The sequence below is a fragment of the Canis lupus genome, chromosome 25, assembly GCF_048164855.1.
Source record: "Canis lupus baileyi chromosome 25, mCanLup2.hap1, whole genome shotgun sequence".
NCBI lineage: Eukaryota > Metazoa > Chordata > Mammalia > Carnivora > Canidae > Canis > Canis lupus.
Genome location: NC_132862.1, coordinates 10,880,008 through 10,905,847, shown reverse-complemented (window position 1 = coordinate 10,905,847; position 25,840 = coordinate 10,880,008). Strand labels below are relative to the sequence as shown.

The following is a 25,840-nucleotide window of genomic DNA, read 5'->3' as shown; positions in this document are numbered from 1 at the left end:
AAGTTAATTGGAGGTGGGCACTGGAACTGACTCTAGGCTAGAATCTGTAAGTAGATGTAAGCATTATAGACATCCTTTTATTTCATCTCTAGTAACCAGTACCACTTCCCACCAGGGCTTATCATGAAGTTGATGATTGAAATATGTATTCCCAAGTGCAATATAAATATTAAATAAATTTATCTGATAGACTGAGATTTAACAGTTTATGGGAAATAATTCTAGAGTAATTTGCAAGCCAGGGAATCTCAAAGCAGGGATCCTGATTAGAAAGAAGTATGGAACAGAATGGGGGTATTCTGAATTATAGTCATTAGAGTCACATTTTCATTATTATCCATATTGAAATAACTCCTGAAATATTTTTATTTAGCATTTGCCTTTAAATCTACTCATTTAAAAATTTAATCAATGACTTTTTCTCCTCAAAACTTTAATCTAAAAACAGAAAAAGAAAAAAATACTGGAAACTTAATGGTTCAAGTAAGGAGAAGGGAGAGGAGCATGGACTTGAGGCTCTAAGCCTCCCCAGAGAAAGTCTTTGTTCTTGAAGTGTCCTCTTTGAGCAGGAGGGTAGAGACAGGGACAATCCCTCAGTCCCAATGCCCAGCCTCTGTCTGGAGAAAAAGGCAAAGTCACAGTGGTCTGAAGGCCTGCTGGAATGGCCAAAGGGTCACTTGCAGTAGTTGGCTACAAGCTTCTAGGAGGGGATGCCCCATGTTTTTGTGAGGCAGCCTGAAAGATTATGAAGTCTTTCTAGAGATGCTTATCTGGCTCCCAGATAGCTGCCGCAGTCCCACAATGATAGAAACAGCTTAGTGAGCACAGTTTCGTTAAAGTGTTGCCTGTAACCTTCCCTCACCAGTTGGTGGGCATAATAGATCACGCCAATGTTGTTGGCTGCATGTTACTGCCAAATTGGTAGCCAGTCCCATGGGCTGTCTTCAGGGTCAGACAAGAACAGGTCACACACAGACAAAAGCATGGCCCTATGGTGAGGCACCCCTTGTTTTCAATCAGTCATCTGAATATGGTCTAGAGTCTAGATGGAGGGAGAGAGCACCCATGCATGCAAAGACTGAGAGGCTAAGATAGTCAAAGATCTCAGGTCAGTAGCACCACATGGTGACCAAGCCATATTTGTGCAGGCACTCATCATAGAAGCCATATGACCAGGGGATCTGGTGACTCTTGTGGTTCCCCAGGATCTTGGTGATATAGTCAGCACATTGAACATTGAGTACCAGCAGCAGGAGGAATGCTTCAATGCCCAGAATCCATGATCCATAGTCTCCTAAGGAAAGGTCATTGCTCTCGGGCACTCACCATGCACACCAAACAGCTACTTAAAATCACAGAATTGTCCAAGGACGTCACCACACTGTGACTGGTGACTCCGCCCTCTGCCCATTGCTCTCTTCTACCAAGATCTCTCCTGTCTTAGTGCACAGATTCTTGACTTCACTCTCTTAGATAATCTTAGGGCATCTGACTGCCCATAAAGGTCGCTGATCTTCACCCTGGCCCCACAAATGGAACCTCTGCACAGGTCAGACAAAGCTGTCACACACCATGGTGTGTGATTCTGACTCTGGCTCTCAGGCTCCCTGACTTCTGCTTCCTTACACTTTGACCCCTTGCCATGTTGCTTAACCTTCCATCTCGTATCTTTTTGTAGTTTTTCTTCCTTCTTACCTCTAGTCTTCCTCACCCTGCTTCTCTTGATTTCCATTCATCTTCAGATTTTGTTTAACCATTTCTTCTTCTTTTGGGTGGGTTCTGTTATTAGTCCATATTCAATGTCCTATATTCTATCACTTGTTCATCAAGTTATCTCCCCTCAAAAACCAGATAACTCTTTAAAAACCATTTACAGATGCCCACCTACAAGGAAATATTATATTTTATGAAAATATTATAAGTAAATACAATATGGTAATTTAATAATAAGGGATAGGAACACATGTTATGCATTTTATCAAAGCCAATACTGCAGAGAATTGTATTCCTTGAAAAATGGCTTCCTGTAAGAAACAAGAAAACAAAAAAAAAATGTATAGATAATCCTAAGTAGGTGATTAGGCAATAACTTACATTAACATATATGAATATAAGGGATGAGACTTTGTCTTACATTATCGTGTTTTGAATTTAAATGAAGATATTAAGTTCTTCTGAAAATAAACAATGGCATGGAACAATTTTCCTCTCATTTGAATTAATGGGTTCGGCCATATTTTTCAATGAAGGTTAAAAATAGAATTATGATGCATTGCATATACATTCTTCTTTTCCTTAATTGCTAATTTGCAGAGGAAGAGGGTTTAATAGGTAATTCAAAATTTCAGAGAATTGAAATTAATTCTGCCAAGTAATTTTGTACTGTTATGATAAATGTTTTCAGTAGGGTCTATGTGTGCATGTATGCGTGTCTACTGTTTGGACTAGAAGTTGGCACCTACCATTTGTCTAGGATGGTCCACATTCAGTATCAGTGACTGTTGACAAAATTTATGGTAGCCAAATACAGACAAAACAATTGTATAAATTCTGATAGTAACACATTTCATGGACTTTGACTCACAAAATGGATAGATAGCTTCCTGAAAGTATTTTTAAAACGACAACATCATCTATGAGACTCCAGAAAAGGTACTAAAAAGCTAAGTTAAGGGAGAGAAAAGGTGAGAACAATTATCTATCTTTAGAGCATAACAAATAATCATGATGTAAATTAGGTTCTTTACATAGGGAATAAATTAGCACTCAACAAAATAGCTTAAAAGCAAACTACCTTCATAACATCAGAAGAGAAGAGGAACTCATCTCTTTGCTTTGCTGTCTTGGCCAGATCTGACGGCACAATGATGAAAAAGATTGATGGTGTCTCGGTCCACAGTTTGTTTTCCCATCTTCTTTTTATATACCATCTTCACAGAAGAGTGTCAATATGTATTGATCTTTCTTCTTACTGCTCTGCCTTGAGAGGCCTACTTTCTCTAATACGTTATCCTACCCCAACAAAAGAATAATCTAACCAAAGTCTAATAATTCTGCAATATGTTGGAAAGTATGTTTGTTTTAAAGGTTTCTTCCTAATCTTCCAGAAAACATTTCTCACAAAACAATGTTGTTTCTACCAGGGCAAGTGTATGTCTTTTTGTCTTATTTTTTTAGTCACTTAATACAAATTTAAGGAACTTTCTGGAGTTTGGAAGTCTCTGAATATGTGTGACTCAGGCAAATAAAGTTTGTCTGGTTCAAGTGTGGAGATGTGATTAATTTCAGAGGACTTGGTGACATTTTCAATGTGCACATCAAGGATTAGGAGATATATAAGATAGGAAGCAAATGCCAAAGAGAGAACAATTATGGTTTGCTAAACACTGCATAAGACATGGGTTTTTGTGCTGTTTATGTATCTCTAACTGCTAGGATTTAGAGCTCACATAAAGTCATAAAATGTTCTGAGCTGAATTAATAAGTGTTTTGTGTGGGTATAAGGAAGTCATTTTAAAAGTATCGTCTTGCAAGAAGCTAAGTTTAATTATCAGTGACAAGGAAGTATAAGGACAAAATTACCTCATTCACCATTAGGGAAACCTTCATTTTAACAAATTTGAAATATTTGCATTTGACATCTAAAGCCAGACTAGATGGCAGACATCTATATAGGGGGATTATATTCAAAGGCAGACACGACTATATTTTCAGTGCTGGAATGTTATAGCACCCAAATTTAAGCTGATTTTATAATATTGAATATGTATTTCATGCCTGGCAGTGAACACTGCGGTAATTTAATAAAGTGTCATTTTATTATAGAAATCTATTACTTGAGTTAAATTTCCCATGGAATTCTGTACAAACACCTTTCTTTAATGTTACTTCTTGCCTTGCCTTAGAGGATTAAAGATACTGTAATATGTAATCTGATTCTGTCAGAATAGGAGCCTACTCTCACTTGTTTCAAACTTTGATATAATAGTTTAAGTATTCTTTTCTGCAATTTGATGCTCATAATAAGTTCACAGCTGAATTTGTATAGGAAAAAATTCCATTATTATTTGACTCTAGTTTTCTGTTTGGTATTCCGACTGATAATCCATAAAATTCTAAATTTTTTACAGTTCTTTTCTTTTTTAATGGCTGTATGATCCATCAGCACATGAATATATCTCCTATCATTTATCTGTATTTAGGCTTTCCTACTGTTTCCCAGCTTTACTAAGATATAACTGGCATGTAGCATTGTATAAATTTAAGGCGTACAGCATGTTGATTTGATACGTTTATATCTTGTAAAGTGAGTGATTACCACCACAGTGTTGGCTAACAACTCCATCACGTCTCATAATTATCATTTCTTTTTGATGGTGAAACATTTAAGATGTACTCTCTTCAGTACATAATACAGTATCATGAATTACAGTTCCCATGCTGTACATTAGATCCTCGGGGCTTACTCATCTTATAGTCACAGGTTTGTACCCTGTGACCAACATTTCCCCATTCCCCCCATCCTGTCATAATCACCTTTCTACTTTGTGATTCTAGGAGTTTGCATTTATAGATTCTACGTGTAAGTGATACCATACAGTATTTGTCTTTCTCGGACTTACCACACTTAGCATAATGCCCTAAAGGTCCATCCATGTTGTCATACCCAATCTCTCTCATGGGCTGAATAATATTCCATTAAATAATATACTCATATATAACACACATCCTTATCCATCTGTTGAAGGTGAATGGTGGAGAAGGATGAGAATGGAGTCAAAAGTATGACCAGGCTCTCCATGTCTGAACATTTAAAAGTACACTAGAAATTTAGGGAGTTATAAATATTTCCATTCTCAATAGGAAATCTTCGTTTAGATTTAGGATTTATAAGTTCTGTTTCTCATTGTGTATTTTTTAAGTTTTTTTAAAGATTGTATTTATTCATGACAGACACAGAGAGAGAGGCAGAGACACAGGCAGAGAAAGACGGCTCCCCACAGGGAGCCCGATGTGGGACTCCATCCTGGGATCCCAGGATCATGCCCAGAGCTGAAGGCAGATGCTCAACCACTGAGCCACCCAGGCATCCTTTTTTTTTTTTTTTAATTTTTAACTAATATCTACACCCAACGTGGGGCTTGAACTCACAACCCCAAAATCAGGAATCACATGCTATCCCAACTGAGCCAGTCAGGCACCCATGATTGTGCACTTTATAGATTTTAAGGGGGCTCACAGTTAAACTTTCTTCAGGAATCTGAAATTTTCTTTAGGAATTCCTAATTAGTGTGCTGTCTATTATTGAGACATGTAGTAGCTTCAGAATTTTATAAAAAAGGTGTATGAAAGTATGGAGTATGGATTTTGAGGACAAATTATGTAATTAAATACATGAGAATTCTAGGGATATTGCCAAATTGGTTGAAGGATTTCAGGATTTCTTTAAAATGTGTTTGAGGGATCCCTGGGTGGCTTGGTGGCTAAAGCGCCTGCCTTCAGCTCAGGGTTTGATCCTGGAGTCCTGGGATCGAGTCCCACATCAATGGAACTCGAGTCCTCCCTCCAATGCAGGGAGCCTGCTCCTCCCTTTGCCTATGTCCCTGCCTCTCTCTGTGTGTCTCTCATGAATAAATAAATAAAATATTTTAAAAAAATAAAAAATAATAAAATGTGTTTGAAACTATACCTATTATCTAGTTTTACTACCAAATAATTAATGTGACTTTTTTTTTTTTTTTTGTCATTGTTAATGGGGAATACGGTAGTAAAAAGATTGGATGGGAGGCATGTAGCAAGCATAGACATTTAGGTAAGGATAGATTTGGGCCTGAAAAACTAAGAATGCCTGGCACATACTACTTCATACCTAACAGTACATTTTATAAATGTGAATTATTCTTCTTCATAAGGAGACAAACCACAGTTAAATCCCTTCCTTCCACTTTTAAAAATTTCCATCTCTCTCTTTCCCCTCCCCACCATAAACAAAAAATTTTAAATGTCTACTTTATGTTCTTTTGTTTTGTGGATCTCTTATAAAATGTATTTTACTTTTAAATTTTAATTAGACACATATGCATTACCAGTACCCAGATCGTGAAATATAACATAATCGCCCCAAGTGCCCCAGTTCTCCCTCCCAGTTACTTCCTCCCATAAAGGGAACCATCATTATGATTTCTATCACCTAAATTAGTTGTGCCTATTTTGAACTTTATATAGTTGGGATCATATGATATATACTCTTTCATTACTGCTAAACATTATGTCTCTGAGAGTCATCCAGATGGTTATGTTTAGCAGTCTTGCCTTCACTTTCCGTACGTTTTTTTTTTTTATATTATGAATATGCCATACTTTACCCGCTCTATTTTTGTTGGACTTTGAGATTTTCCAAGGGGGGAACTATTATGAGTAGTCCTACTCATGCACAAGTAATTTGGTAGACATATACATTTATTTCTCCTGGCTATATCCTTAGTAGTATAATTGGCGGATATCATATGCTACAAGTTCAGCTTTAGGATACAAAGTCAAAGAATATTCCAAAGTGGTTTTATTTTATTTATTTTTTAGAGAAAGAGAACAGCAGGAGAGGAAGAGTGAGAATCTTTAGCGGCTCCATACTCAGTGTGCAGAGCCCGCTGAGGGGCTCAATCTCCTGACCTTGAGATCATGACCTGAGCCAAAATCAAGTCAGATGCTTGACCAACTGAGCCACCCAGTCACCCCCAAAGTAGTTTATTTATTATGCTCTCATAACTGTGAGAATTTCACTTTTGCTAATACTTGGTACTGTTTTTTAATTTTATCTACTTTAGTAGCTGTGTAATAATTTCTCATTATGAAGTTATTAATAGCCTTATTGAGATATAATTGATATATAAGCTGCACATATTTAAAATGTACAATTTGATAAGTTTTGACATGTATACACCCATGAAACCATCATCACAATCAAGACAATGAATATATTTATCATTGCTAAAACTTTCCTTATGTCCTTTTGTAATTATTCCATCTTGTGCCTCCTTTCCTCCCCTCCACCAGAGCAATCACTGATATCTCTGTTCCCATGTACATAATGTTTGTAGTTTTTCTTCTAACTGCTTTAATTTTTTTTTCATTTTAAGTCATTTGACTGTAACATGTCTTGGTGTCAATTTCTTCATATTTCTTGTGGTGGCTGAAGTTGTACCACAGATTACTTTTGTTTTGACCATATTTTTTCTGTGTTGAATATTATTGCAAAGTTTTTTGTTAGGCCTTCAAGTCGACTGTGTTTTTTTTCTTCTGCAACCCCTAACATCCTATTAATCCCATTTGGTTTATTTTTCTTTCCCCAATTTTTTTTTCTCTCTAGAATTTTAGAATTCTCATTTTGCTCATTTTTATTTTATCTTCCAGTCTCTCATTAACATACTATGCTTTCTTTTACCTTCTTAGACATATGGAATACAGTTTTAAAAGCTCTTTCGGGGGCTTCTGGGTGGCTTAGTCCATTAAGCATCTGACTCTTAGTTTCAGTTTGGATCATGATCTCAGGGTGGTGAGATCAAGCCCCAAGCTGGGTTCTGCACTCACTGGGTAGTCTGCTCAAGATTCTCTTCCTCTGCCCCTCCCTACTCTCTCTTTTAAAAAAAGAAGCTATTTCAATATTGTTTTATACTATCTCTTGAGCAATTTAATTCCTGGGTCTTTTTGTATTGGTTGCATTTTCTCTGCATTAGGGATATTTTTCTGCTTCTTTGCACACTTGGTAATTTTTGATTGAATGCTAGATAGTATAAATTTTAGCCTTTCAAGTGCTGGATATTTTTGTATTTCTATAATTACTTTGGAGGTTTGTTCCAGGATGCAGTGATTGACTTGGAGACAAATTTGATCTTTTGGAAGGTTTCCTATTAAGCTAGGATAGGCCTGGCCAGAATAGCCTGTATTGTAAATGTCTGTTCAAGCCATTTGCCCTTTTTGTCTGTTGGGTTATCTACGTTTCCTTAAATATTTTTAGTATATTCATTGTATCTATGAACTATTTATTGAATGCATATAGGAAATACCCTCTCCCAGTCTGTGGCATGCTTTTGAACTTGCCCTCAATCAAAATGTTTCCTGAAAAAGAACATAATAAATATTTCCCTCCTAGAACAGAGTTATCTTCATTGTAACAGAGAGATAAATGGGTTGTCAAAAGGATGCAAGTCTAATGGTAGGATTTTTATTACCAGTTCATTATGCCAAGAAGTTCACTGGAGCCCTTCCTGGTATCTCTCTAAGTCATAGCACTATTGTACAATCTTCTCTAATGCTAGTAGGATTGATTGGTTCAGGTTCTGTGTATAGAAAGTAAAGACAAGCTTTCCCTATGACACATGTTTGCCTAGAGTGAGCCCTACAGACCTTTTTTAAAAAAATCTCTGGAACCTGTTCATCAAGAAACATCATAAAATAAATGCACTGGTCTTCCATTTTATTAAAAACATACTTTTGAAGATGAATGTTTATTCAGAGATGAAAATGCCTATAGGAATATTTTCCTAGAAATATGAATCATCCAGTGCTTTGGCTTTTCATTAAAAAAAAAAAAAGAAAAGAAAACACATCTTTTTGCTTAAATGCAACTAAATGGGAACTTGTTATATCAGCTATTTGTTTTTCAAAGTGAAAAGGGTCAATTAGATAGCTTCAATTTAATCACTATAAATTTAATAATTTTCATTTTTTGTCCAAGTAATTTCCAAATATTCATTATCCCCAAATCATAGTGGCTGGGGAATTGGCCTCCTTATTTTTCCCTACCTTCCATCCCAGATAACATTAATTCACTTATTCTTTAAGAAATAATTGCCTACTATGATGCAAGACACACTGCACTAAACACAAACTCTTTTCCAAAGGAGATTAGAATTTAGAGGGAAGAAATATGACTAAAGAGACAACAGAGATTAGTACAGCCTTTGGACACCAGGTGCTGGTCGTCTACCTTGTTAGGTACTGATACCTAGAGGAAGAGATAACTAAGTTGACTTTTGTGTAAGATATTTAAATGTTACATCTTAGCATGTAATAAAGTCAGTGAAATCTCTCTGGGCCTAGACAGAGTTGCCTTTCCTAAATAAGTGAATATTGTAAGTATTTAAGTATGGTTGTGTCTGATGTGTTTATAAGGGGGAAGCATGGGGGAAGGAGTAGGAGAAAGGAAGAAATCTATAGATAATTATAACTAGGTTCTTTCGGAGAAAACTATGTAAAACAGAGTAGTATATTGCCACTAGTCAATATCATCATCAACAACAACATCATCAAATTTGCACCATTAACTGAGCCTCAACTCTGGCCTAGGTGACATCCATGCATGGAAATTTAGTGTCCATAATTGTTCTGCTTAAAGTCTTGCTGCCAGTATTTATCAGAACAAGGAATGGATTCAAAGGTATCTCCTTAAATACATGATTTTTGCACTTCACTTGGGTTTCTCAGAGATCAGCCTGTATAGTACACTCTAATACAGTAAACCTGGAGTCAGGGAACTGCTTGATGAAGAACTTGAAGCAATAGGTCCATAAGAGACATACAAAAGGCTCAGATAAGTAGAATCTTTTCCATCTAGAAACTAAAAGAATTAAAAGTAATAGATAATTTAAAGATGACAAGTAAAGCTGTAACATAGAAACTTTAAGTGGCAAGACCCAGAAAGACAACCCAGAGATTAAGTGGCTGGGGGTGGCATGGAGTGGTGGTGTGATGGTAGGCAAATGGCTGGTGGTTGTGCCTGGAAGGATTGCTTACTTTGTTCACTAAGTTAGCTAAGAAACTTGAAACCATAATGGTTATATATCCTCACTGTCTAGAGTTTAAAGGGGATCAGACTATGCTATCCCCAAATATGTCATTTTGGCATAATAATTATTTTAAGCTGAAGGCAACTGAGAATTAAAAGATATGCAAGAAGAGTTCCTGCCCCCCCGCTTATATGTCTAAAATTGGGGCAGAAATTCTGCTCTGAGGAAGGTACCCAGGAAGAGGAGCCCAGCTCTTATAATCAGAGACAGGGAGTCATACTAAGATAAATCCATATAAACAAACTTTATCTTCCATGATACTTATTTCCTGTGTATTTCCTACTCACTCTCTCACAATTTATCACCATTAGAATCCAGAGTCCCCTTTCCACTTTCTAGCCACTTCTCCACAATTTATTGCCCTTTGTTAAAATGGTATATAATTTCCTAGACTACTCAGTTCTTCGAGTTTTCACTTCCTTTCTGCTACTTCTGCTACGCACCTAAAAAAATATTCACAACAATAAAACCCGCATCCAGGGTGCCTGTGTAGCTCAGTCAGTGAAGCGTCTGCCTTCAGCTCAGGTCATGATCCCAGGGTCTTGGGATAGAGCCCACATTGGTCTCCCTGCTCAGTGGGAGGTCTGCTTCTCCCTTTCTCTCTGCCACTCCCCTTGCTTTTGCACTCTCTTTCTCTGTGTCAAATAAATGAATAAAAATAAAACCTGCAACCTTTTCCCCCATTAATCTGTTTTGTGTCAGTTTAATTTGTAAGCCCCAGCTACTCAAGATAAAAGCATAGAGGAAAGTTATGTTTCCTCCCCATCAATCTGGACCCTAGAATTTTTCATTCAGGAGGTAACATAATGCAGTGGGGAAGATATCTAGCTAGGAGTTGAGATATATATTAGTCTTTTCTTGGATTTAGTCACCTCTGTCATTAAGTTAAAGGGTTCTACTGCAAGTCTTTGTGCCTTAATTTCTTTTTTTTTTTTCAATTTTTATTTATTTATGATAGAGAGAGAGAGAGAGAGAGGCAGAGACACAGGCAGAGGGAGAAGCAGGCTCCATGCACCGGGAGCCCGACGTGGGATTTGATCCTGGGTCTCCAGGATCGTGCCCTGGGCCAAAGGCAGGCGCTAAACCACTGCGCCACCCAGGGATCCCGTGCCTTAATTTCCTTATGAGCATAATAAAAGAGAAAAGTATGGCAAATAGGATTCACTTCGTGACTGGAGGGCTTTGGCAGAGAGGGTGAGAAGCCACATGTACCATCATTACAGTAGGTGCTAGAGCAAAGCAATTCCAGCATATGTGCAGAATATTTACTGTCTCTGGAATAAGAGACGCATAAAATTTCTTCCACTTCCGGCATTTGATGAATCAGCTCATACCTTTTTATGGGTTGTTGATATAGGCTGGGAAAATTTAGCATGTTTCAAATCACGTTTTCACTTGAGGGAAAAGTGGGCAGATGCCTGATGTAATGGTAACAATATTTAGGGGAGAATGAAATCCCTTTTGACTGTTAGGTGGTAAAGCAGCAATTCAAGATCTACCAAGAATGCAATATTCCATTGATCCGTGTTGTCCAAAAATGGTTTGGGCACTACAGATGCCTATAATGCCTATAATAATGTATAATATATAGAGATAGACCCTCCACTCTAGTTCTAATGTTCAGATTAATTGGCTGTCCTGGAAGCAAAATCGGTATGGCTATGACGAATGTGTTTAATATTATCAAAGACGGTTTCAACAAACTGATAATGGACATTAAGTTATTCCAGTGTGAAACAAATTTTATTCATTTAAATGTGACCATCTCTGTAACATGTTGCATTCAAAATTTCAGAAATTTGTTCCCACATAATCTTACTCCCACTTCTTTGTCCCAGATGCAGATGTAATTTATGTAGAAGCAGACATTAAAATAAGTCACTCAGGGCAGACTTCCTTTCATTTACATAATGTTCTTTGGAGGGAAAGTATTAAATCAATTTTAACCTGTTTGGGCCTGCATCCAAATAGTGTGCAGGCCTGCTTAAGGAGAATCAGTTTTGAAATTTGTGAAAGAGATCATATGAAATGCATTACTCAATTAAGTAAAGGAATTTAGGCTTTATTATAGAATATTGTACCATCTGCCGGATGAATATAACTAATTAAATTTGACTTGGTATGTGATTCTAACAAACAGTTGAAAAATGAAAATTCTACAATGAATTCTTCAGCAGCACCTGAAATGATAGATACCCACTGGGAAAGATTGCATCCAGCCCTGCTCAGGTTGCAAACAGACTTTCCATTGTCTGGTTGCAGTCTGCATAATGTTTGCATTAAAAAGCAGGTCAGATTCAGTAACTACTCACAAGCAACACGGAAAGCCCAAATGCAATATTTGTCTGCTATTGTCAAAGAACTAACAAGGTAACACGATGCAATCAAAATGGTTGCAAAGCTTCCCTAGCCACAGAAAAGAAATGACTACTTTGCTCTGAAGTGTAGCCAAATCCCCCGCTTAAAAGAGGACACCAGAACGTTGTACAATACCCGTTGTTAGTAATACTGCAGTAAGTTGAGATGCTCCAGTGACAAATCAAGCCAAAGCCATCCCGCTCACTGGTCTGGGATACGAGGCAGTCAAACCTAGCTGGCTCTGTAGGCATCAGCTGCATCTGTCAAATGTATTTAATGTCACTTTGACAGGAGAGCTGTTACGGGAACCCAAGGGTTTAGAAAGTGCTTTAGACCAAATGCTGTATAAGCTTATTAATATAGATGTTAAGATAACGAAATGATTTGTTAAAAGAGAAATATTTCTACCCGAAATGTGACTACTCGGTGTCAACTACTGAAGCATCATGATATTTGGCTTTTTCACTTTGTACCCAGATGTTCTTATTCTGTGCTGAAATAGCCTTGGTACCCCGTATCCATCAAATGCTTCATTAATTGAGCACCACCAAGAGTGCTGGTGTTATATCTTTTATGGGAACTAAGTCTTTTGAAGATTTAGTCATCATTTCACTGGTAAAATTAATACATTTTCATATTTAAATGATGCTATGTCTTTTTTAAAAATAAAATAAGAATATATCATTTTCTTAAAGAAAGGGGCATTTCAAAGCATTTCATTTATTAAAACAGTTGAACGGTAGTCCTTTATAAGGAGATGAATGAGTGCAGCTGGTCCTGGGATCCATACGTGTGAGAGAATAGTGTCAAGAAGCTGATCTATATAATTTGGCAATAAAGGCTTCTGAGTAGCATATGCTTCCACTTTTGGCTGCTGGTGTTTATGAAGCACTCAGCATCATCACTCTTCCAAAAAGAGTTGGGGTTGAACAGAAAAGAAAACAGAAGATCTGTCTGAGAAACAGAAGGAGTTGATACTATTAGGGCCTGTATGGGGAGAAAGTTTTCTCAAGTTTCATTTGTGCAGGAATTAAGGATCTGTGGGAAATGAACACTTTGGAATTAATTAGCTCATCCAAATACCGAAGTTATTTTTCTATAACTATTTTCACTGGTATGAAAATCATGGTTATCTTCAGGGCCTCTATAAGATAGCTGAATTTAAAGTAACCTGTTGACATATGGGAATGATAGGAACAAATGCCAAATTGAAATAAGCAGAAGGAACATATGAAATAAATCACTAGAAAGCTGAACACATGTAGGTAGAGCTGGCCCAATTAGACTTTGGAAAACCAAGAAAAAACCGAATGAGATAAATGCTTGTGGTAGCAGTTGGGAAATAAAGTAATTCTCCTGAGGTCAGAAGAAGCTTCAACAAACAAACCTGAGCTATCGGATTTGAAGGTAGCTATAACAAAATTCCATCTAGAAAAGCCATCAAGCCCTATTCCTTAATTGTATATTTATTAAGGACATTTTACAGGATATCCCTGTTAAGCTGACCTGCCTGTTTACAATATGTGTTCACTTAAGGATGGATTTCTAAACATATATCATTTGCCAAGGTCGAAAATCTCCAACATCTTTTATAAATATATTATCCAGGCATTATTCACAGACTGGAACTATTGTCCTAGTGAGAGGATTTCTAGCAGGTCTCTGTGGGATTTCCTATTCTAATATTGTCTGAGGACGTGCTGACCACACATCAGTCTGGAGAAATGGTGACTTGCACCTGTGCTCATTGGAAAAGGCATCCTATCAACCCGGGGCACTGGGTCTTCCTTTCAGTAGCCTAGCTGAGGTGGTGCTGGCCTGGAAGAATCTTGTCTTCCATTTGAAGTTCCTCTTGAAAATTGTTTTGAGCCAGTCCGTCAACAGGTGTATGCTTTCTCTGCCAGATAGCAGCAATTAAGATATCAACTGCTATTGCCTTGACTACAGAGCGGGAGCAGGAGGCCATGATGTACTCATGGGGCGCAGTTTGGGTTAGAGGCAGCATCTGGATTTCTGTAAGGAACTGGTTTTATCCAGATTCGCAGTGGATTTGAATGAGAAAAATGGCATCAAGTGACATTCTCAGGTCGCAAGAAGGTCATGTGGAACAGAACCTTAGAAAGGACACTCATTCAGGCCTGCTTTTCCCACAAGGACTGGATATAGCCACTCCTCTCTCTGCCTGAGAAGTGGTTGTGAATTTAAAGAATAGAGACACACTTTAGATTTTTGTTGGATTTTTAAAAACTAGTTTCTCAAAGCTTTGGTATCCATATGTTAGAAAAATAAACATTTTGGAAGAGGGGATATAATTTTGCTTTTTTCATTTCTTAATTTGATGTGACGTACCCTTTGCCATTTCAGGAAGCACTATTCACTGTTACGCCCCCCGACTCCTACTGTTTGGTTCCTTTAAAGCAGGGCTGAAACAATAACATTATTAATACTTACAGCTATTATTAAGTGCTCACTATGTGCCAGACACTGTTCTAGGCACTTTGCCTGTGTTAACTCATTTAATCCTTCCCCTAAACACTGAGATAGGTACTAGTACTGTTTTCATTATATGGATAAGCTGAGGCACAGAAAAATATTTAATCTTAGAGTACTCCTATTCATGTTTCTAATTCCAGCTAATATATTTCTTAATGTACAGTGGTAATGTGGGGGATGCCTGGATGGCTCAGTGGTTGAGTGTCTGCCTCTTGCTCAGGTCATGATCCCGAGGTCCTGGGATAAAGTCCCACATCAGGCTCCCCATGGGGAGGAGCCTGCTTCTCCCTCTGCCTGTGTCTCTGCCTCTTTCTGTGTCTCTCATGAATAAAGAAATAAAATCTTTTAAAAAATATATTTTATGTGGGAGGATTATGCTATAATCTCCCTTTGGCATCCTACTTTCAGTCCCTGCCCTGGGTCGTACCCTACCCAAAACCTATTCTGAATCAGTTGTTTTAAGACTTGATGCTGCCTTTAACCTCTGGCAACAGTAACATTTATAACTCAAATCTAATAAAAAGCATGATATTAGCATATTTCTTAATATTCACTGGCAAAATTAATCAAGTATGTTTCTCTTTAAACAGCACTGATTGATCGCTTCGCTCATTGTTCATAAACTCAACTATTCAGTGAGTGGTGAAAACCAAAATGTGGAAGTCAAGACCTCAATTTAAATCTGGTTTCTGCCATTTACCAGTTATGGTAAATGATCCCAGGCAGGATCCTCTAGCCCACGGGGTCCTTGGAATCAGACATACCCCAGTTCTTAAAATTAACTGCAAGGCCTTGGATAAATTAACTTCTCTGAGCTCAGTTTCTTTATCTGTAAAAAACCCACAGGAGAATAAGCTGAGTACTTGGCCTTGGGCCAAGCACAGAATGTACACATTACATTGCACTTATTATTAATATATAACTTTTCAGGGAGAAAGTATTTGTTGTGTCGAGGTAGATGCAAATTGGTTCCCAAGGAAAGGCAGGAGTGATGTGATCAGGATTCCAGGATCCACACTGCCCACTGCCCACTGCCCACCATGTACTTCTGTTCCAGGAAGCCTCTTTATCTTAAAGGTCCAGAGCCAGGAGTGAGCAAGCACTGGGGAAAGCATGAATGCAAAGGAACTTGCCCAGTGCTCCTCCTGACTGGCCTATCTTCTCATCCCTTTTCACCTTCAAAATAGCACATATTTCTTCCTCCTAAGCAGCTGTATGGGCCATTATGGATTGTGCAATCCAACTCAGATGTAAAGTAGGCCCTTGCAATCCTCAAAGATCATTCACAGGGATTTGGCTGATTATGAGGATTATCATCAACTTGTACAGATGTAGAAATTATTGGTGCTTAGTTGAAGAGAGCCAGGTGTCTGGAAAGCCAGACACAGATAGTCATATGTACAAATATAGAATGAGAAGTTTTAAGGAAAAAAAAAAAACAGAAATGAGATACTGCTTTTTTCCCTCCCTTTCTTATTGCTCTCTGCTTTGGAAGACATTTAACTGATCAAAAAGTAAGCTTACTTTCTCTCTCACTTTATAAATGGTATTCTGTGTACGTACATTACGCGTGATAGTTTCTTCTTAGTATTCAGTATTCTCTAGAAGAGATGCTTTAATTTTCCCTTTGTTTTTTGTTTTGTTTTGGACTTTGGGTATGGAGGCTTGAGGTGACACACTTCTTGGTTTATGACTTTCACCATCAATTGACAACGAAAGGCTTTGATTCAATGGACTGATTGCCTTCTGTCTCCCTTTCCCACATCCATTTGCTTCCCTCCACTCACATGCTACCATTCTAATACCATTCATATAAATCATTTTAGTTGGATGTGTTCTTATAAAACGTGGGCCCGCATTATTCATTTAAATTAATGAACATTCCTCCGCTCATTATCTTTTATACTACATGATAGAATTAATGTTACACGACAGAAATTACATGATGGAAGTTTCAGTGTTCTTCATTAGGTTAATGACTAGATATTTTTTTATTTTTCTATTTTTTATGTAGTAATATAGTTTTTGGTTGTTAGGAAGTTTGGAATCTCATTTTTATTATATTTTCCATTTGTTGCTGGCTGGGCTTTTTTAGCTACTGCCACAATAATGCTAATAAGAACCTAAATAACAACAAGCTCAGTGACTATAATAGAGACTTGGTTTTTATTTTTGATTATAGTTCAAATTACTTATCGCTGGTTTTATTAGCTGTAACTCCAGCAATGTGGTATAATAAGCCAATCCAAAACTCCATGGTTTACAAAACTAAATATGTCTATTTCTCTCTCAGGTGTCCTTAGGTTGACTAGGGCTCTCAGGACTGGACGAAGAACAACTGATCTTGGCTCTGGGCTACAGGTTGGCTGCAGGTCCACTCTATATGGCTCTCCATTCTCCTTGAAACGGGAGATACCTAAGGAATATTCTTCTCTTGGTGACTGGCAGGAGTGCAAGAGAACCAAACTGAACCATTCAAGTAGGTGGAAAGCTTTTGTTCTCAGTCCACTAACAGACCATTGACCAAAACAAGTCCCATAGCCAATGCCAACATAATTTTGGAATGAAGTATCCTCTGCCATAATGGGACTGGAGGATCACAGTGCCTAGTTATACAATAGAGGATATGGATATATAATTCTGATATATAATCCCTACTGAGGTAGATAAATTCTCCTGATTTTTTGTGAGTTCTTTTTTTATACCCTTGAATTCTCTTACCACTGTTAGTTGTTGAAACTTGTAGGTTTCCAAAGGCAGGTAATTTTATAGTTTGTATGTAATGAAAGTTTAACATCTGCCCTGTCCTGCTTTTACCTATTCTTTCTCTCTTTTCCTATCCTGTTATCCAGGATCCACTCTGTTGAACAACAGCAGTGATAGTAGGCAACCATGTCATTCCACATCTTAGAGGGAAGAGATATGTTTTCCTATTAAATATAACATTTACTGTAGGTTTTTTGTATGTAATCTTATCAAGTTAAGGAAGTCCTTAACTAAGCCCTTAACTACAGAAGCCCTCCATTCTTAGTTTTCTGAGTTTTAATCATAGTTCTTGAATTTTAGAAATATTTTCTATCCATTGACATGATTTTTCTTACATGGTTGTTAATATAGTGAGTTACATTGGTAGTAATTCTGATGATCTTCAATTCCTGTTTGAAATGTATTAATTTTTAAATACCCTGAAAGATCCAGTTAACATTTTAAGGATTGTTTCATGTATTTTTAAATTAAGTATAATTGATACACAATGTTACATCAGCTTCAGGTGTACAACTTAATGATTTGACAAGTCGATATGTTATACATAGATACCATCTGTCTCATTACATTGCTGTTAGAATATCATTGACTGTATTCCTTATGCTCTTTCTATTCCCATGACTTATTCCATAACTAGAAACCTGTATCTCCCTCTCCCTATCTCCCATTTTGCCCAGATCCCCAAGCCCTTTCTCTCTGGTAACCATCTGTTCTCTGGTTCTCATTTTGGTTCTTTTTTTTTTTTTATTTCCTTTATTTCACTTAGCATAATACTCTATAGGTCCATCCATATTGTCTCAAATGGCATGGTTTCAATTTTTATGGCTGTGTAATATTCTACTCTGTGTGTGTGTGTTGGGGGGGGGGGTTCTGTGTCTATGCCACATTTTCTTTATCCATTTGTCTATTGATGGACACTTAGGTTGCTTCTGCATAAAATAATACTGCAATAAACATGGGGGTGCATATATCTTTTTGAATTAATGTTTTCCTTTTCCCTGGGGAAGTACCCAATAGTAGAGTCATTGGATCATAAGTATTTCTATTTTTAAGTTTTTGAGGAACCACCGTACTATTTTCCACAGTGGCTGCACCCATTTACCTTCACACCAACAGTGCAAGGGAGGTTCCTTTTTCTCCACATCTTCACTAGCACTTCTGGTTTCTTGTGTTTTTTATTCTAGCCATTCTGACGGTTGTGAGGTGATATCCCATTGTGGTTTCAATTTGCATTTCCCGGATGATGACTGATGAGAATATTTTCAAGTGTCTGTTGGCCAACTGTATGTCCTCTTTGGGAAAGTGTCTAATTTAGGTCCTTTGCCCATTTTTTTTAAATTTTTTTAATTTTTATTTATTTATGATAGTCACAGAGAGAGAGAGAGAGAGAGAGAGAGAGAGAGGCGCAGAGACACAGGCAGAGGGAGAAGCAGGCTCCATGCACCGGGAGCCCGACGTGGGATTCGATCCCGGGTCTCCAGGATCGTGCCCTGGGCCAAAGGCAGGCGCCAAACCGCTGTGCCACCCAGGGATCCCCTTTGCCCATTTTTTTAATGATTTCTTTGGTGTTGAGTTATAGAAGTTCTTTCTATATTTTGGATATTAATCCATCATCAGATATATCATTTGCAAATATCTTCTTCCATTCAGAAGGTTGTATTTTTATTTTGATGTAAACCCCACCAGCTTGATTTTGCTTTTGTTTCCTTTGCCTTAAGAGACATATTTAGAAAAATGTTGCTATGTCTAATGTCAGAGAAATTACTGCCTATGTTCTCTTCTAGGATTTTTATGGTTTCAGGTCTCATGTTTAGGTCTTTAATCCATTTGAGTTTATTTTTGTGTATTGTGTTAGGAAATAGTCCAGTTTCATTCTTCTACGTGTAGCTGCCCAGTTTTCCCAGGACCATTTGTTGAAGTCTATCTTTTCCCATTATATAGTCTTGCCTCCTTTGTCATAGATTAAATAACCATATAAATGTGAGCTTATTTCTGGGGTCTCTATCCCATTCTCTTGATCTATGTGTCTATTTTTGTGCAAGTATTTTGATACTACAGTTTTTGATTACTACAGTTTTGTAATATATCTTGAAATCTGGAATTGTGATACCTCCAGCTTTGTTTTTCATTCTCAGGACTGCTTTGGCTATTTGGAAATCTTCTCTGGTTCCATATAAATTTTAGTATAATTTGTTCTAGTTCTGTGAAAAATGCTACTGGTATTTTGATAGGGATTGTATTGAATCTGTATATTGCTTTGAGTAATATAGACATTCTGATAATATCAATTCTTCTAATCCATAAGCATGGAATATCTTGCCATTTGTTGGTGTTGTCTTCAGTTTTTCCTGTCAGCATTTTATAGTCAAAGTACAGGTCTTTCACCTCTTTGGTTAAGTTTATTCCTAGGTCATCTATGTTCATAAGTGAAATTAACCTTTATCTTCTGTTACTTTTATTGTTTTTATCCCATTGTATAAGATTATGCTAGTCTGATAAAATGAGCTAGATAGGCTTTCACTCTTACTTTTTTCTGAAAGAACTTCTCACAAAATAGAACTAAATCTTCCTTACAAGTTTGGTAGAACTTACCTACAAAACTATCTGGAACTGAAGCTTTTTGGAAGTAGAGATTTTTGGTTGCTATTTCAGTGTCTTTGGACTTTGCTCTTTCCTCTTTTTCTTTCTCCTTCTCTTGCTATAAGCTCACATAGGCTTTACTTAAATTATAAAGACCAATTCTTGTTCACAGCAATGTTTACTAATTTTTTTAAAAGGAGGAGGGGAGAGTAGAGGGAGAGGGAGAGAATATTAAGCAGGCTCTACCAGTGTAGGGCTTGAGATCATGACCTGAACTGAAATCAAAAGTTGGACACAACCAACTGAGCCACCCAAGTGCCCCAACTTCTGCTAATTCTTCTGACCAGCAAATAAACTTTCTAGAGAAATATGCTCCACACACACCCTTGTTAGTGTTAATTAGTTACTGGAGAACCTCTTATGACACTTTTCACATTTTGACAATTTTCTACAAGTTGACCCATTTCATTTAAGCTTTGAAATTTATCCGTAGTAGCAGCTAGTTATTCATAATACTCTCACCATTTTTTATTTGTATTATGTCTATGGTTGTTTCTGCCTTTTCATTCTGTATTTTATTATTTTCCTTATCAGTTTTACCAAAGGTCGATCTTAAACTTTTCAGTGAGCCAGCATTTGTTTATATTATCATCTCTATCTTTGTACTGCCTCTTTTTAATTTCCTGATATATTTAAATGAAATAGTGTATTTAAATGTAGACCATTTTAATTTTAATCCAATACACTTAGAAGGGAATCATAGGTCAAGGATAGGAGTGATTTGCTGACGACTGATTGTTATATCTGCAGGGCCCAATGGAAGGGTTTCAAGACTTTAGGAAAGGGTGGGAAACAGGTCAGAGAAGTGACATATAAGCTATGGGATATGTGGAATAAACTGGGAGTCCTAGGATTCTTATAGTGATTAATATAAACAAGATAGAAGACATAAGGAGATTAGTGTCTAAGTTCTTAAGGTATACAGGGTTGTTACAAATAGTGGGGGAAGGCTTAGAAATAGGAAGGTAGCCTTATAAAGGTGGAGAAGTCTATAAAGAACATATACTATGCAAGAGCTCTTTTAGATTTCTAATGTCCTTTTTTGTACATATTTATTATATTTAAAATTTTGTTCTGTTGGTTTCAATAATTTTGTTTCAGGCATCACCTAATGTTCAATTATTGTTTATGTAAGAGTTATTCTTATTAGACAAGGGCCAAAGCTCATGTCTCTCCTGGTATGTTTTGGGAGAAGAGCACAGGTGGTTAGTCCTAGGCATAGGGCAATTCAACTTGTCTCAGCCCAACCAGAAATCTCCTTGTCATGGATTCAGCCTTAAACCCTAAGTAGCAGCAGCAACAGCATTGGCAAGGCACTCTTCTTTGGCCGTAATCCACCAGCCCTGGGGATTTGGAGGGGAGAAAGTAGAGGAATGGCTTTGGGCTTCCTCTAGTTACATGGCCCTTATACACTGGCTGTTTCCCTGTCTGGAATGCTCCCCTTTCCTTTTCCCAGTTAACTCTACCTCAAGGTTTGCTTTACCAGAGAAATCCACCTTTCCTCACCAGTCTAGATGTCCTTCTTTTATGTTCTAGAATCTTGTTCCTTTCCTTCAGAGCATTTTTCTCAGTTTGTAATTACATACTCATTACCCTGATTATTTGATTTATGACTGTGTTCCCACAAGCCTGTAAACTTCATGAGAGCGGAAACAGTGTCTCTTTAAATTTATCATATTATCTCTAGCATTCTGTGTAGTGCCAGTAACACAGTAGATGAATGAATGAATAAATTACTCCAAAGTAGTACAGATGATGTGGAGGGCAGTTTCCACTGGAGACAAGCAGTTGATATTCTCTTTTTTTTCTTTTTTAACATTTTATTTATTCACTCATGAGAGACACAGGCAGAGGGAGAAGCAGGCTCCATGCAGGGAACCCGACGTAGGACTCGATCCCGGGTCTCAAGGATGACACCCTGGGCCAAAGGCGGGCACTGAACCATCCAGGCTGCCCGATAATCTTTAAAAAAAAAAAAAAAGGAGGGGAGTCTTGTTTGAATTATCACTGCCTATGCTGGGCATTCTAAGATAAAGCACTTGCAATTTTCTTTCAGTTGCTATCTATAATTTTTACTTCTATGTCAACTTTCTAATCTGATACTTCAGGGTGGAAAAGTGCAAACCAATAATAAGTTAAGAACTGTTACAGGGGATCCCTGGGTGGCGCAGCGGTTTGGCGCCTGCCTTTGGCCCAGGGCGTGATCCTGGAGACCCAGGATCAAATCCCACATCGGGCTCCCGGTACATGGAGCCTGCTTCTCCCTCTGCCTATGTCTCTGCCTCTCTCTCTCTCTCTCTGTGACTATCATAAATAAATAAAAAAAAATTTAAAAAAAAAGAACTGTTACAGATAAATTGAGATATAAATTATATATATACACACACACATATGTATGTATGTATATACATAATATATAATTTCAAACTTTCATATGGAAAAATCACAGGGTTTTAACTCAGCAAAAATATTTTGGGAACTGCTGAATTAACTACATTGATATGATTGGTTACAGATGGTGACATGGACAAATGCAAGGCATAATATTTCAAGGTTAAGTACTACTGTGTTTCAATTAAATTGCAGATCAAAAGAACAAAACATCTTCCTTGAATTCTCTGAAGTATCAAGTGTCATCTACCCTAAACAGCTTCTTCTATGAGGCAGCCTTGCTGAGAGAATGCTTTTAGGGGTCAAGGTAAATGGTTCATGATGAGATGGAAGTGAAAACATGAAATACGTTGATTAGTCTGTACTGTACAATGACTAATTTTACTTAAACTGATCCCTTGACTGGGTCAGTGCTACAGTTTGCATACCAAACCCACTTTAGCTTTATATACAGACCTTTCCCATCCCCTTCCACTCTCCTAATCTGACATTCTAGAATGCCATTTTTATTAGCTTGTTGATAATTTTGTATTGCTAACTAAATGACACTTTTGCCCATTCTAGCAGGATTCAATCAACATGGTTAGGCTGATATTTAGGGATCATAATTATATGTTAACAGTGAATAATCTTAACATATTGTTTATTCCTCCAATTGTGAGCCCCTAAAAATGACAGTAGCCTTGGCTGATTTTACATTTCTTTTGGCCAAGATCATTAGTATACTGAAATGTGGAAATGTCACTTCTGACATTTTTCTTTGCAAACAAAGTCAGCTTATTGTACATTTGTAATTTTTTTCAAAAGAAAATAATTAGGAAGTAAGCACTTTTGTCACTCATTATTGTATAGCAACTTCAGCAAAATCAACTGGTATACCAAATGAATATGTATGTGTGTGTGTGTGTTTGTGTGTGTGTGTGTATCATGTAAGATAGTAACATAAACCCTTAATGTGTGCAGCCCGGGTGGCTCAGCTTAGCACTGCCTTCAGCCCGGGGTGTGATCCTGGGGGCCCGGGATCAAGTCCTGCATCAGGCTCCCTGCATGGAGCCTGCTTCTCTCTCTGCCCTCCTCTCTCTATATCTCTCATGAACAAATAAATAAAATATTTTTAAAAAATAAAACAAACCCTTAATGTTATAATAGCATCTTAATAAGTTCTCAGAGAAATTTTAAATGAAAATCTTATCTGGTTTAATTTAAAGAATTCTAAAATCCTTTCAAAACAGTCTATTACCTGAAGGAGTTCATCCATTTCCAGACATTTTTCAGTCAGTAACAGAGTATACACATGCACATATGTATACATACACACACATATATAAATATACACTACACATATATGTGGATATGGGTAATGTGATGCAAACAAAGAATAAAATACAGATTAGAAAGTACAGAGTACAATTAAAGACATAATTAAGCAAATATCTGGGGAAAATAATCACTATGACCAATAAAGGGTTAATATATTTAATATGTAAACAGTATGTATTCATTCATGAGAAAAATACCAAGACGCTAATAAAAAATATAATGAGGAGAGGGGATAAAGAACATGAGATGGTTCAAGGAAGTGTACATAAAAGAAACAAAATAGTCATCTTCGGTAATAATCAAAGAAATTAAAATATGGGATCAAGAAAACATTTCCCTAGCAACAATAAAGGTGTACAATTGTTTTAAAAAGTAAGAAGTTCAGGTCAAAATGGCCCACTCAGTTTAAACTTGAAGGTACTGCCCAAACCCAGAGCAGTGTTAGACTAAATCGAAAAAAAGACATATCAGAATTCAGAGAGAAGATAAACCCTTGTAATTATGAAAAACAATGCAAATTTTTTAAAAAGTCATAAGAAACTGCTATAGACTTTATGCTAACATATTCTTCAAAGAGAGAATATGAATCGACTCTTCTTCAAAGAGTCAATTTTCCAATAAAATTAAAAAGCACAAAATTAATGTGAGAAGAAAGAAAGAACCTGGAAAGATAACCATTAAAATACATTTAGTCATTAATTGAAAGCCTGTCTCTAATAAAAATTTACATACATATGAAAACTTATATGGCCAAATGACGAACTATTCAATGACAGGTACTTGGTAATTGGTTATTTATATGGAAAGATAATATCCTTACTTCATTTCATACACAGAAGTCAGTTTCAATTGGAATGAAGATTGAAATGAAGAAAGAAAACTTTAAACATTTTTAGGAAAATACATATAAAAACTTTTTTATAAACGTGTCATAGGAAATTGTTTCAATCATGATCCAAAAGCTTGAGTAATTAATAAAACTTTGAATACGTTAAAATGATTATAAACAAAGCAAAATGGTAATCTTGCAGCAGAGTTAAACAAAATACTTAAACTGACCAGTATATGATATCTGAAATACGGAAAATATTCTTCAGTTTAGACTTCTATTACTGGCAATATGGCAAACCAGAGACACTGAAAGCCTCCTGCTGTAAACATATAAAAGCGTTTGATAAAATTTGACTTTCAAGTGAATAAACAACCCTGTGAGATAATAATAAAACGTGCCAGTGCCAGGATCAAAACAAGACCAAAACTGCCGAGAGATAAGGCTCTAAAACTTCTGGATATACTGATCTTCTAGAGCAAAGCATTCTGGAAACAAAGCTTTGGACTTAGCAGTGCCTGGACCCATACTGGGAACCGTCCTGCATGTAGTTGGGCCAACAGATACTATATCTTCAATGAAGTGGTGAGCTAAAACACAAAACTGCAAGGAAAATTGCCTTTCTTGCCCTTCACTCTAGGTAGCAATTAAGAAAAGTCTTCTGATCAATTACAGGACCACTGGCTAGCTTTATATGAGTGTAATGGCTAAATCAATATAATTTGCATGATTTTAAAAACACAGATCAAAAAACTATAAAGTAGATCAAGGTTTGTAATGCTCTTCAGCACATAGTAAAAAGAAATGTAGTTCATCTATGGAGGAAGTCTTATTCATGTTTCAAAAAATTCTTGCAAAAAACAACTTCTAAAGCACCTCTTCCAGCGTTGAGATTATCATTTACAATATGAAAAACAATTATGCTTTATACATTAACAAAAGATAGAAATATAATAAGGGAAGCTTACAAAATAAGCAGGAAAATTTATAAAAGAACCATTTAAAAAGTCCAGAAACTAGTGAACCACACCATCACGCAAAATTTCTCAGAATATAGCAGAGTATTTAAATAAGGGAAATATGAAAGAAAGATTTATGAACATGGAAGAGAGAGAGAAAGAGAGATGAAGGAGGAAATATGTAAAAGGAAAACACTGGAAATTTTATTCAAAATTGATAAAGGGTATGAATCCTTAGA

At 36.8% G+C, this 25,840-nt stretch overlaps 2 long non-coding RNA genes and 1 pseudogene across 8 annotated transcripts in view; 1 reads left to right on the top strand and 2 right to left on the bottom strand.

Annotated features, from left to right (window-relative positions):
- The window catches only part of LOC140617250 (uncharacterized), a 132,093-nt gene that overhangs the window by 25,252 nt on the left and 81,001 nt on the right, over positions 1-25,840 (bottom strand). The window lies entirely within an intron of this gene.
- Positions 1-25,840, top strand: part of LOC140617249 (uncharacterized) — a 326,911-nt gene that overhangs the window by 245,158 nt on the left and 55,913 nt on the right. For 5 of the 6 annotated variants that reach the window (XR_012017475.1, XR_012017474.1, XR_012017472.1 and 2 more), the window contains exons 4-5: positions 16,990-17,175; positions 22,689-22,800. This is a non-coding gene — a long non-coding RNA (uncharacterized lncRNA). The remainder of the gene's footprint in view (positions 1-16,989; positions 17,176-22,688; positions 22,801-25,840) is intronic. The other variant, XR_012017476.1, reaches the window with a different exon arrangement.
- On the bottom strand, positions 674-2,930 carry LOC140616912 (serine/threonine-protein phosphatase 4 catalytic subunit pseudogene; annotated as a pseudogene).